The 13,569-nt window shown below is 48.3% G+C and overlaps 1 protein-coding gene across 1 annotated transcript in view; it reads right to left on the bottom strand.

Annotated features, from left to right (window-relative positions):
- The window catches only part of LOC135383281 (carboxypeptidase inhibitor SmCI-like), a 44,003-nt gene that overhangs the window by 12,349 nt on the left and 18,085 nt on the right, over nucleotides 1–13,569 (bottom strand). The gene's annotated exons all lie outside the window — the stretch shown is intronic.

Below are 13,569 nucleotides of genomic sequence, written 5' to 3' on the forward strand. Positions count from 1 at the left end.
ACGCTCATAGCTTTCTATATGAGCTCGTCTGTCGCGAACGCGGGTGCCGCGCGTGTTTGTGCAAAGCGAAGTGCTCGACGCTCTCCTGAAGGCGTACACTTCCTAGGACGGCCGACAATGCCGCTATTCTCCTCCTAACACACACACACAATACTGTCTCCGCTGCTGTTATAGGCCCCGTACAACCGCATAGATGGCGCCTTGCGTTCTGCGCCCTCTGCGGGGTGCTTTGTCGTCAGCGGTAAGACGCCAAGTGACGAAGTCAGTGTGTGGTGTACGAATGCGTGAGATGGATAGTCGATCGTATCCCAACAAACCAAAATCCATACCTGCGATGAACGCCGATCGCATTGGGGCGATGCGTTCGTTCTCTGTAGGAATGCCAATCCCCGAAAAAACTCCGAAAAACGCACAACTTGGCCACCCGAGTAACGTCCCTGCAAGCCTTCCACGGATCACCCGAGCGATCAAGCTGGGATGATACCGCGTGCGTCTTTTGAGGTATTGCAGTGAAGCATGCGTGCAGCCGAGAGACCGCGGTAGCCCCTCCTCCCGCTACCCGCCCACTGCCGGGGCTCAGAATGGCGAAGAGCACTGAAACTACTGTTTTCGAATATCAGTAAGACATATTTATTTCCTAAGCACAAATGGCCTTGTACACAACACGTACTACAAACGAGAGTACTAAACACACTGTTGGAAAAACCTCTGAAACACAGTGGAGGTGCAAGGTTCTACCTATCCTCGCTTCACAAACACATTCACAAACTTCTCTCCTCTCTCGGAAGAGAAAATAGTAATAGCGAGGACTGAACAGCAAACTGAGGAATATTTGTATAGAGGGTGTCCCAGCTAATATGAACCACGGTTTTAAAACAAGCGAAGCTTCTACGCGAACAGCAGCTGCTGAACCTTGTTAACAGCATGATCTGCCTACCCGTTTTTTTTCCTTCAATGCTGCTAATAAATAACTTAGGGATAACAAAGCAAACTTTTTCACTTATGATATAGGTTCGATGTGTCAACCAGAAGGTTTAGACTGCGTTGAGAAACATCTACCCCCGTCTCTCAGTCAAAGTACACCTTTTTTCTTTTTTCAAGAAAAATGCACCGCGTTACAACCTGGAAATCCACAGAAAAGGTGGACATTTTTTCACATACGCATGGACGCTATTCTATCGAAACGCACAAAGCTCGCGCAAAACAGATTGTCACTTCTGATATTATTTCGTATTGGGGTAATTTCGCGATCTTTTTGCTGGGAACATCGTCTACGCAAGGCATGCATTGCAGCAAACACATGGAATGTGTGTTTACTCAAGACAGCCTACAACCTTCGAATTAACTTCCAGCTCGGCCCAAAAATAAATTATTCGAGATAGTACAAATTATTGACACTTAATTTGTCTCAAGGAAAAGATATATGTGAACAAAGCATACTACTTTTCGAAACATTCAACAACTGTTCTTGATATACAACACTTATAGCCCTTTCTTGTTGCATTCCTCGTTCCATCATATGTAGCTGATACAAACTGTACATCACAAAAGATTTCGATTTTTTCCCTCGCATAATAGACTTTCAAGGAACAACGTTTCAAGTCAGATCACAAGGAAATATTGTGTACAGTACTTCAATTGAATAAACTATGCTCTAGAAAATATCACAGTATAGCTCCCCTCTGCACTTTTGGCAAGCATATCTACTCGGCTGCGAAAAAGTATCGCATTGCAACTCGCCTGCATAAATGTTCTTTTCAATAGAGATCTTTAGCAAAAAAAAAAAAAAAAAAATCGTGCTAGAGTGGATGTAGTACTCAAGAACAACAACTTTATTACCTGCAATTACTTTATTACAACAATATTAATAACAAGTTTATTATTACTGTAGTACTCATGTAAGTATTACGTACCACCGCGGATATTGAACCCCACGAGAGAAAACAGGGTTACAGGAGGTAAATAATCCATCCACAAATTTATACACTGGATGAACCTTCGAGCGGGCAACATTCTAGTCGTTCGCGCATGCATGAGAACATGACAAGACAGTTTCAAGGCTGCAAATGGATGATTTGAGTGTTATAAGCACTTTAGTATGCAGAGTAAAGCACATACGAATGACAATCTTGCCCCAGATTGAGAGCGCTGAAGTTTTTTTTTTCCCTTCACGACCCTGGTAACTTAAGTTCTGTGCCACATCATCTGACATCAGTTGAACAGGATCAGTCTTATGGTGTCCCTTTCGTCACTGCCCCCGCATCTCAGAAGAACGTGCACCCGCAACATTAAGAAAAGCCATGCGCTACACAACTGAAGAAAACAGAACTTTACGCACAACCTTATCCCAAATACATGTAGACAATGCGCGTGGAGTATGCGTGCGATTGTGCAGAACGTATCAATTATAGCCTTTGTGATGGTAAAGAGAGACATCGAATCGCAGAAGCTCTTGACGATATTAGAATGGCTTCCTGAAGATGTCATTTTCTGCAAGTCCTTCCCTTGGTGCCGTTGTTAACTTGGCCAACATGAGGTCAAGCCACGCGGTGTGGTACTCCTGAATAAGCTTCATGGTATGCACCATTCTGAGCACTTGAGCTGTAAAGGCTAAAGTACGAGGGTGGTTCCATAAGTTTCCGGCCCGACCAACTTTTAATAGTCATAGAGACGAAACAAGTGTATCACTTTTCGACATAGTCACCCTTAACTTCGATGCACTTTTGAAACCTTTCAACCAACATTCTTATAACCTTGAAAAAATAGTCTGAAGTTTTGTCCGCAAAATGCTGGAAAACTGCCTCTTGCACCTCACTATCGTTTTGAAATATCCATCCTCTGAGATCCCTGTTCAAGTTTGAGAACAGGAAGTAGTCACTCGGTGCCAAGTCTGGACTGTAGGGTGAGTGGTGGAATTCTTCGAAACCGCACTCCTTCAGTGCAGCCTTGGCAACAGAAGCCGTGTGGACAGGGGCATTGTCCTGGAGCAACCGGACACCTCGACTCAACCTGCCGCGCCTCTTTTCCTTGATGGTGTCTTGCAGTCGGTGCAGAAGTGAAGCATAATAAGTCGCATTCACTGTGGTGTTCCTCTCTTTGAAGTCGATGAGGAGGACAATCCCAAAATATTGTTGCCATGATCTTCTTTGTGGATTGTGTGACCTTGGCTTTTCTTGGGGGTGCTTCTCCTGGTTTGCGCCATTCCATCGACTGCTTTTTCGAAAGGGGATCATAGTAGAGCACCATAGTCTCATCCCCTGTGACAATTGACTTCAATATTCCTTCTTCGTTCTCTTGACAGAGCTCCAAAAACTCTTTGGCACAGACGACGCGCTGTTGCTTTTGAACTGACGAGAGAAGTCGTGGCACCCATCCCGCACTGACCTTTTTCATGTGAAGGCCCTCGCCGATTATGCGAAAAACGGTTGTCTTCGAAAGCCCCAGCCTTTCTGAGATTTCCTTCACCTTTAGATGCCTGTCGCTCAGCACTTCCTCCTCGACAAGAGACAAATTTTGTTGTGTCACCACTTCCACTGGACGACCATCGCGTGGATCACTTTCAGTGGACTCTCGCCCCAGTCAGAACTGCTCAGCCCAGTTGTTTACCGTTGTGTACGACGGAGAGGCTTCCCTGTACACGTTGTCCAGTCGCACTTTAATTTCTTTAGGCGAAAGTCCCTCTTTTGTCAAGAATTTTATCACAGCACGGTACTCGATTTTTTCCATTTTAACTGAAGAGTGCACCCTGGCTGTTTGGAATGCCGCTCTCCAACCGACAAAAGCATGGAGAGGGTTGAGGGTGGTGCTCCGGCCCTCCAACAGATGGCGCCACGCGTCCTTAATCGCATTTTCAAATTCGCGCGCATTTTCTACCTCGGGCCGGAAACTTATGGAAGCACCCTCGTAAGTGATATAAATTGCTTTGTGCGCTTTCGCTGGAAGCAAAGAAGCAAAGTGGAGGTATTTACTTCCGATGTGGGAAGATCTCCTGAGACGGACCTCGAGAAGCACCTATTAACACCCTAAGACCTAGAAGAAGAAACAACGTACAAAAGATGCAATATGCCACAAAATCAAGGGAAACGTTGAAAGCTGCGTATCTGTGACCGATGTGCCAAGCATCTGCTCCGCTGCCGTGCGCAAGATGTTGGCATCTAAACAGGAGATGACATCTTTTACGTCAAAGCACATGATTGTTTCACGAGTACAGAGTGTTTTTGGAAATATGTGGAACATGAATGAAATTAAAAAGAAGAAAAATGGAGATGTAGGCACTCGTTAAGAGCACCAGCTACTCACGCAGAATATCTGGGAGAAACAAAAGGAAATAAATTAATGACAGAGGGAATCGTGAGCTTGGTAGAGTACGCGTCCCTTTTTTTCTTTTTTATGATGCTGACTACGGAATTATGATATGCAATGCACTTCTAACCTACAGGAAACTGTTCCTACCATGTGCAGGATATACACTTCAGCAGTACGGGGGAGAGGCCGCTCATCTTGATTTCTGCTTGGGATACGCACAGCTGGAACGGTTTGTTTTGCAGTTAGTTCACCATACAGCAATCAACGCATCACAATATCGTTTGGGAGCATCTCTATTGGCATACCATACTGTGAAGTTTGTGCGTCTGGTTGCCTTATTGGTGGGACTGAGACAGCTGGGCTGACTGCCTCACTGGCTGAAGTAGACGCTCATCAATTTCCCTCGTCTGCCACTGCATCGTTGTATACTTGGCGGACTGTATGGGACTCTGTGTGACAATGTCGAAAGCGATATAAAGCGCATAGAGTGTCAAGGTCATCCAGCAGTTCTGAAATTTCGGTTGGATTGGTTTGCCGACCACGCTGAAAGCATTTTTAAAAGCGTTTTGTATGGTTGGAAATACATAATTCTGCGTACCCCGATGGGAAATTTAGGGTCCGGATGCCCAACTTCATTCACTGCATGATGAATGCCTTAATTTTACCGGCTTTAAAGTACAACACGTTCAATGCAACGCCACGAAACAGTGGAATGAATCATACGGTGAGACTAAGGTTGCCACATATAGATGGAGGCGTACGGCACATCCTGGATTGGTCTGCGCTTTTCGATGCTGCAGCAGAGACAGCGTGACAGCATTTCTCCTATTTTCAACAAAGAGTGATCGTGTTCTGTAACAGTGACTCACTTGACATACAAGGGCCAGGGCTCTCAGTGCGGGGAAACAGTCGTGCTGCAGAAGTTTGCGTGACAGAATTTTCTACAAAGAACACTGTACTGACTCAACGCTTCCCAAGTTGTGGTAATAAAGATTAATTTACCTTGAACGTTGCTCAAGTCCATGTATGTCAGTGGAGAGCATCCTTCAGAATTGCACTCTGAATGAACACCTGTACAAGCGTCCATGCACTTTAGTCATCGGCACTTTGCGATCGGTAACGCCTGTTCCATATACAAGCGTTGCTCAAATGAGCCGTATCTGAACCTCGCTGGTGTAACACATGTATTTCTCCGTCTGTGGCTTCACCGGGAGCGTCTTGATAAATGTCCCTGACATGCGAACCACTTGTTTGAGAACTGCAGGATAGAAACGCTCCATGTTCCAAGAGCATTGGACCGCTGTTACTCGTATCATCATGCCCTGACTGAGGGTACCAGCTACCCTCGTTGCCGTCACATTGTTACATTCGCCGCTGTACCTTACGGAACGTATTGCTTACAGGCTCTCACACATGGGGACACTGACATTTCGTCAAATGTGCGTGATGGCACCCGCATTTTTTGGCACCTCAGCGTACAGTCTGGTTCCAGAGTGGTGTCTTTTCTCCCAGCTACACTCACAAGCAGTCAAACAAATGAACATTTGCCGCTAGTAGCCATCTTAGCTCCGCACAGTGGCAAATGATGGACTTCCGAAACTCGCTCACAATTGTAACACCTCCAGCCTGAAACCCGGATGAGCTTGCTATCGGTTTGAACGTTTGAACCTCGCTCCCACTGGTCGCCTAGAAGCAGCGCAAGCCGCGTATCTTTATTAAAACCACAAAATACTGGATGTTGCTATGCGAAAACATCAAGAATGATAAATTTTACATCGTTTTCGGTAGCGATCATATTAAGGATCACGTAGTAAAGTTACGAAATGCAGCAGCAGTTGCGTACCGCGCAAGCGCAGTTGGAGGCGCGAAGGTTTCGCGGCGTCTGCATTCTCGCAGGCAGCTCTCACAGGGATATAATATGGGACGATTTCCTATTGCTCGCTCCCGGAGATCCGGGGGACGACGATCAACTCATCCCGATGAGGCCGTGAGATAAAAAACGGGATGATCTGTGAACCATATGTGTTTGTGTTGTGCAGGAGCCGCAAGGCGGTAGAAGCAAACAGGGACGCAGACTCGGAGTCGAGGGGATCAGGCTCGTTTAATGAGACAGGCCACGAACGAAAGTGAGCCGATAATAGAAAAACGAGATGGCATGTCTCGAGATCCGCGAGCACAAAAACTAAAACGGCAAGTGCTGTCCCCTGGCAACGACACATTGCAATAAAATATGACCAACACTCCCCCTCAATGAGTCGTCGCTACCTTCAGCCCACACGCAAGAGTTCATGTAGGCCAAGACGTTCACAATGATGATGAGTTTTCTTGCCCGTTAGAGCCTTTGTCATGATGTCCGCGCCTTATGCCTCTCCAAGTCGTCATTCTTGTCATATTTCTTACGAAATATCCATTTACGTTTTACGACTCGTCTGTCGCTTGGTCTTGGTACAACCTCCCAGGTCCCATTGCGTTTTAGATTGTCCAGCTCTTCCTCAATTGCTGTTCGCCACTCCGAACTATCCGGCATAGACAGTGCTTTCTCAACGGTAGTTGGATCGGGGATGGAGTCGCTTCGCTTTACAACGCAACAATAGTTTGGGCGTGGCTTCGACGCTAGTCTCTCGGAGCGCCTCGGCATCTGAAGATCATTGGGTTGTTCTCGCTCTTCGGGTACTCCTGGTACTCCTGAGGTTGACGGCTCGTCTTGTTGCAGCACGGGAATTATTGCCTCATTCGTCTCCCCCTCGTCTTGTGCTTCAAATGTAAATGTCACCTCTGGGATCTCTTGCAGTTCGTCATGCAGATTGCTGAGGATCTCCGTGCCATCGACCATGGTGGGCGCCTCTTCATTGTCGTCTGGTGCCGGAAATTCTTCTCCACATGGTCTACCACCGTACGGGAAACAGTTCTCGTCGAAGACAACATCACGGCTCACAAAGAATTTGTCGCGTTTCCGGTCCCAAATCTTGTACCCCTTGACGCCCTCCGGGTAGCCGAGGAAAATGCACTCAATTGCCCTTGGGTCCAGCTTTGCTCTCTGCTGTCGCCGACTCTGTGCGCTCCAGGCCTTACATCCGAATACCCTCAGGTGATCGATGCTGACCTCCTTTCCCGACCACAACACTTCTGGCACAAGACCCCCTACAGCCTTTGATGGACACTTGTTGCGTAGGTATGTTGCCGTAACAACAGCGTCCGCCCATAGTGTTTTGGTGAGGCCTGATTCGATCAGCAGGCATCGAGTCATGTCCAAGATCGTCTGATTAAACCTTTCGGCCACTCCGTTCTGCTGTGGTGTTCCAGGCACGGTGAGCTGTCGTCGAATGCCGTGTTTCACCAGGTATTGGCAGAATTGCTTCCCCGTATACTCTCCACCGTTGTCACTGCGAAGGACTTTGATGGTGGTTCCGTGGAGATTTTCTACCATTCGTCGGTACTCGTCGAACTTCTCCAACACCTCATTTTTGCTCTTCATCGGATATACGACTGCGTACCTCGAAAAATCGTCGATAAACGTCACGAAGTAGTTAGACCCTCCTTTGGACGTTGGAGTGATGTTCCCCACGACGTCCGAATGAATGAGCTCCAAAGGTACTCCAGTACGAGACGAAGAACCGCTACTGGATATGAAGCTCTTTCTTCGCTGCTTTCCCTGCACGCACGTGGAGCATATTTCGTCTCTATGCAGAACTTCTCCGCAAAGTTCTTGCACGGCTTCTTGGTGAAGGTGTCCTAGTCGACGGTGCCATAGTGCGTAGTCCGCCGCTTTGGCTAGCTTCAGCACAGGCCTCTCTTCCTCTACTCTGTATAACCTTCCCTTCCGCGATGCGGATGCAATGAGTTCATTGTTCTGGTCCCTCACCTCACAGCTTCCCTGATTGAATATGACCTTATATCCACGTTCTTCCATCCGTCCGACGGATAGGAGGTTACCGTCCAGATCCGGTACATACAGCACATCTTTCAGTGTGACCACTGTTCCACCACATTCCTTTGGGAGCTTGAAGGTCGCCTCGCCCTTGCCTAGAATTTCCATCGCCTCTTTGTTGGCGGCTTCTACTACTGATGAGTATTCCTGGAATCCTGTGAGCTTCGTCCTGTCCGATGTCATGTGGTCTGTGGCTCCGCTGTCTAAGTACCAGATATAACTTTCCTTCATGCCTCCCTTCTTCGCGGATAGCGCCCTGTGGGATGCCTTCTTCGCCCGTGATGCGTTGAAATTTTCTTGAGACTGGTTTCTACGGTCATCACGGTCACCTTCTTCACAGTCCCTGGCGATATGCCCAAATCTTCCGCACGCGAAACATCTCACATGACGTTTTGCCCCATCGCGGCGTCCTCCGGGCGTATGCTCAGAAGGTCTCTCAGTCTTGGAGTCGTACTTAGACTTTCTGTACCTGGGTCTGAACTTGCTTTTCGACACAAGAGCTTTCGCATCTTCGTCCGTCTCTGAAACGTGCTCTTCGTCGCGCCTCTGTTTTCTCTTTTCCTCGACGAGTAGCCTTGCCTTGACCTCTTTAGTTGTGAGCGTGGCTTCGTCTTGCTCGAGTTTGAGAATGAGTGGTTCGTAAGCTTCTGGCAAACCCATTAGCATCACTAAGGCAACTTCTTTGTCCGTAAATGCGTAGCCTCCATTGGAGAGTTTTCTGTGCAAACCCATTAGCCTGCTCAAATACTCCTTCATCGGTTCTTCGCGCTTCTTCCTCACGTTGACGAAGTCCCGTAGAAGTTGGAGGATATGTAGTAGACCATACTTCGTATGGATCTCCCGCAGAATATCCCATGCGGCTTTGGCGGAGGTACAGGCCCCGATATCGTCCAAGTAACTGTCCTCAACCACGAGGAAGAGGAATGTGAGGTCCACTGCCTCCCAACAGCTCTTCTGCACCAGCGCTGCTTTTGCTCTAATCGCCCAAGCGTGATAGTTTTCCGAAGTCAGTTTCGGTATCCTGAGAGCGCTATCGTCTGAGAGCGCCATGTCTCTCCGCCGCTCTCCTGGTCCCAACTTCTCACTTGCTTCTCCGCAAAGATGCGCTTGGTCAGTGACAGTCGTCGTCGAGTCACAGTCCTAGGTGTCCTGGGCCCATAACCTGTTGTGCAGGAGCCGCAAGGCGGTAGAAGCAAACAGGGACGCAGACTCGGAGTCGAGGGGATCAGGCTCGTTTAATGAGACAGGCCACGAACGAAAGTGAGCCGATAATAGAAAAACGAGATGGCATGTCTCGAGATCCGCGAGCACAAAAACTAAAACGGCAAGTGCTGTCCCCTGGCAACGACACATTGCAATAAAATATGACCAACAGTTTGCTGGGATAGGTGCGCTTATAACATCAAAGGCATCCGAACTGCCAGAAGTGGGAGTATAGGAGCAGCATTGTCACCACAGGGTGGCGAAAGACGGTGTTTTGGAGTAGATCTGTGCGCCGGCGGCAGTTTGACCGGCGACGGTGGCGTCGTCAGCGGCGCGAGAATGCAAATACTAACCCATGCCCATCTATGTTGTTTCTACTCCGTGCGCATGCCATATGGCCATAGATTGCAGTGGCCGAACGGTATCTAACATGGTATGTACGCAGTACGCAGTAATCGCCTGGTTATTTGCGAAGATCGACCGAGCGCATAAACTCGTGCAGTTAGCTATTCCACAAAAGCAGAACTGCATGGTATTTTTTTAAAAGATATGCCATCCATCTCTGCGGCTGCTTGTTTGACACGCTGCCACAAGAACAGAACTCTACAACTGGATTAAGTTACTGGACAACTTTAGTATGCAGAACCCTCAGACTAGATGAAGCGCATTGGCGCGCCGGGCTGGCGCCAGCGGCGGCCCCCGCGTGCGGCAACTCGGCGGCGCACAGGTCTATTTCGGAGGAGGCAATAGACCTCTCCCTGTTTGTAAATAAATGACGTCATAATGTTCGACGGCACCACCAATTTGGGTGGGTTGAACTACGCTGGAAAATAGGGGCGAACACGGTTATGTCCGAAAGCCACGGTCTTGAGGGGATTGCGATGGTCCCTGAAAGGGACGCGACCTTCGGTCCTACTTTTCTTTCAATAGGAGGCAGCGAACAATTGCCTACTTTAAAAGCGATAAAACCCCCGTGCCGGGGAACAAGTTTCGAAAATGGTTAAAAATTGGGCTGTTCGGTACAGCATACTTTAAAAGCGATAAAACCCCCGTGCCGGGGAACAAGGGGAACGGGGTTTTATCGCTTTTAAAGTATGCTGTACCGAACAGCCCAATTTTTAACCATTTTCGAACAATTGCCCATTCGTGGAACCCAGCCCTCCCGTTCAGATTTGTTTCGGTTTCAGTCTGTCTACCAACGTCATGATGACGTTTCTCGGGTAGAGGTCCATTAAGAAAAATAAAGGACGTTGCGGCCAGTTTTAATCTATCCTTGACAAAATAATTCGTTGAATACGTCTTTGGTGCTTGAATTTTCTCACAAATTAAATCGGTCCTTTAGGGGATATGCAAAATTGTTCAGATCTCTTGCAACAATGAACTTTGACGGCCATGTTGGTTATGTCAAGTGGGCGATGCAGCACACAAGTCGGAGCCGCATTAAAGGGGGAATGTTTCCGGTTTAGGCCATAACACGCAGAGAAATAATTGAGCTTGTTGCCATTGCTGCTGGATAACACGTTTGGAAACTATTGTATGTCGACGGCGCCCTCCTCTCGATGTGTACACTAGCCGTAACTGTGCCTTCATCAGTGTCGCTGTGCCTTCAACATATACGTGAATCGTATTGCGACTGAGCAGAATAATGGCTAGTTTACATAAGGAAAAACTATACTCAGCATGCACATAGGGCTGTACTACAAAGGAAGTTAAACGGGCACGGTGCATATGCTTCGCGTGTGTGTTTGTAGACACGCGATGTTATTTGCTATAATTGTTTATCAATATTTGAACGTCACGTTGTTGGGTGAGCAACTGTATGATCATTATGCCGCGTTAAGCATGCGTATAGGGAAAAGATTTATGTTGTACTGCAGTGCGTAACTTTTTAATGCTTCACACCTTGAGCCTCCTTCACTATTCACGACATAACCCACATGGCAGGCGTATTCGTTGCTGTCTACGGGAGATGGCGCCTTACATTTTGCATCCCTTACTGTTTCGGCGGTTGCAGGCGCAGTTGGTATACAATGCACTCTTATGTGACAAATATGTCACACGTCCTCAAAACATTGTCAGGTGCATTTTGGAAAGAAGATGGCGAGGCAATATCTACATTCACATGGGAGCTGAACGTGGAAAGTATCCTCAGAAGGTTGTTGGAAGATTCCAACACCTACCGCTGCCAACTGGAGGCAGCCGACTGTTCGCTGTACAGCTAGCCGACCGGACTTTCTCTTCTATTTTTTTTATTCAGAACCCGTCTTTTACTACACAATATTAACAATATCTGTCTACTAAAGATACGAGAGAAAAGGTAGCGTAGTGGGTCAACCAGTGTGGAGTCACGTTGATAAAAATACTTCAAATGTATCTCATCAATAGCATCTGAAGAATGAATATCTGCTATTGACAGTAAGTTCCTGCCTACATTTGTAATCTTTTGTCAATCTTGGAGGCTACACACAAGAACTATTTTGCAGCCATGATGTTATGTGGTGATATGAACGGACTAGAAATATATTTTTGACAAATACTGTTGCCATGATTCGCTCTGTGAGGGGTGATGAAGTTGAAAGGTCGCGAATCAGTGTCAAACAGTAAGTCATCTTTTACGTTATGCACGATCATGCGTCCACAACAGACAATTGAGACATCCTCTCTTTATGTTTGTGTGGGGGGATATGCGCTTATGCGAAGAACTAAACCAAAGGCAAGTCAAACGCAAGGTAGACTTGATATTTTATTGAGGGGAAAGAAAAAGGAAGAAAATAATGAAAATGCAAAGATTGTGCATCCGGCACGTCTCGAAGCTGTTGCTGATGCGGTCAGTGTGAGCTTGTTGGGGAAGAGCACAGGGCTTAGACAGTGTGCCTGTGGTCGTCACACTTCGCTTTACAAACGAAATATTTTATAGTTACCCACAACTATGAAACAGCCTGGTTGACTTGTAGAGGAGGTGGTGTTCCTCTACATGAGTCTGACCGGCAATGATGGAATGTCCCAGCGGGCAGATGTTCGTGGCCTCACGCTAGGACAGTGCCGGTAGAACTGCCGCTAGCGGTTGCGGTCCGCGTCGATGCATGAGGAGGAAGACGGGCGACACATGGAACAGGGACGGCTGGTCTTCGTCTTGTGCTGAGTGGGCAGAAGTGGCGGGATGAACGGTGCGCACAAGAGCTGGCCTGAAGGGTTCCAGGGGCGGGCCGAAGCGGAGAGCAGAATAGGCAGGTAGGCAGAACGTAATGCAGGACGGGGCGACAGAACCGCGACCGGTTCGTGAGCGGTGAGCTCGTAGTGTCGCCAAGGACAGTGCCGGGGAGGACCATCGCGAAGCACAGGGAGACCGGGAGTAGAAATCGGTGGCCTCCGCCCGGGTCCCCGTTGGAACGTTGGTCCCGTGCCTCTTGATCGCAATTGGATGGGCTGCCAGCATCTTCTATGGAAGTCTGGTGGGAAGGTGAGGCGGGCAGGGTTCTTAGACAGCTAGCGTAGCAGATGCGGTGGTGCGGTCGACAGCGGCATACCGCGACCGGTACAGGAGCTTGATGCTCGGGAAGGTGCCGCTGGTGGAATCCCGAGGAGTGCCATCACGAAACGTGCGGCGACGTGACGTGTGCGACCATGGCGACGTGAGCTGGGTAGATGAGTATGGTGGGTAGAACCATGGTGCTGCGCGGCCGGGCGTTGCGACGAGCGGAGCCGCGGTGGATGGAAGTCGTCGCCTAGCGATTCCTCGGCAGAACGATGCACCGTACCTTCGGAGATGGCTTCGGAGTTGTACTTGCAGAAATTTGGGATGGTACTGGGTTGAATTACGCCGAACTAGATGTTATCGTTTGGGTCACCAAATGTAGAGGAGGTTTGTGTTCCTCTACATGAGTCCTGACCTGCGATGATGGAATGTCCCAGTGGGCAGATGGTCGTGGCCTCACGCTAGGACGGTGCCGGTAGAACTGCCGGGCCTCAGGGACAGGACACAGCAGAGGCACGTCTTCGTCATCACACACGGGCCGCCACAGGCTAACCAGTATTCACAGATAAATGGTGTAAATAATTATGTAACCACGTCACGTATAGAGAACAAGTTGGACACGCGTTGCACCTCACTTTGTTGCTCAGCTTTCCACGGA

This window comes from Ornithodoros turicata, chromosome 2, assembly GCF_037126465.1.
Source record: "Ornithodoros turicata isolate Travis chromosome 2, ASM3712646v1, whole genome shotgun sequence".
Classification (NCBI taxonomy): Eukaryota; Metazoa; Arthropoda; class Arachnida; order Ixodida; family Argasidae; genus Ornithodoros; species Ornithodoros turicata.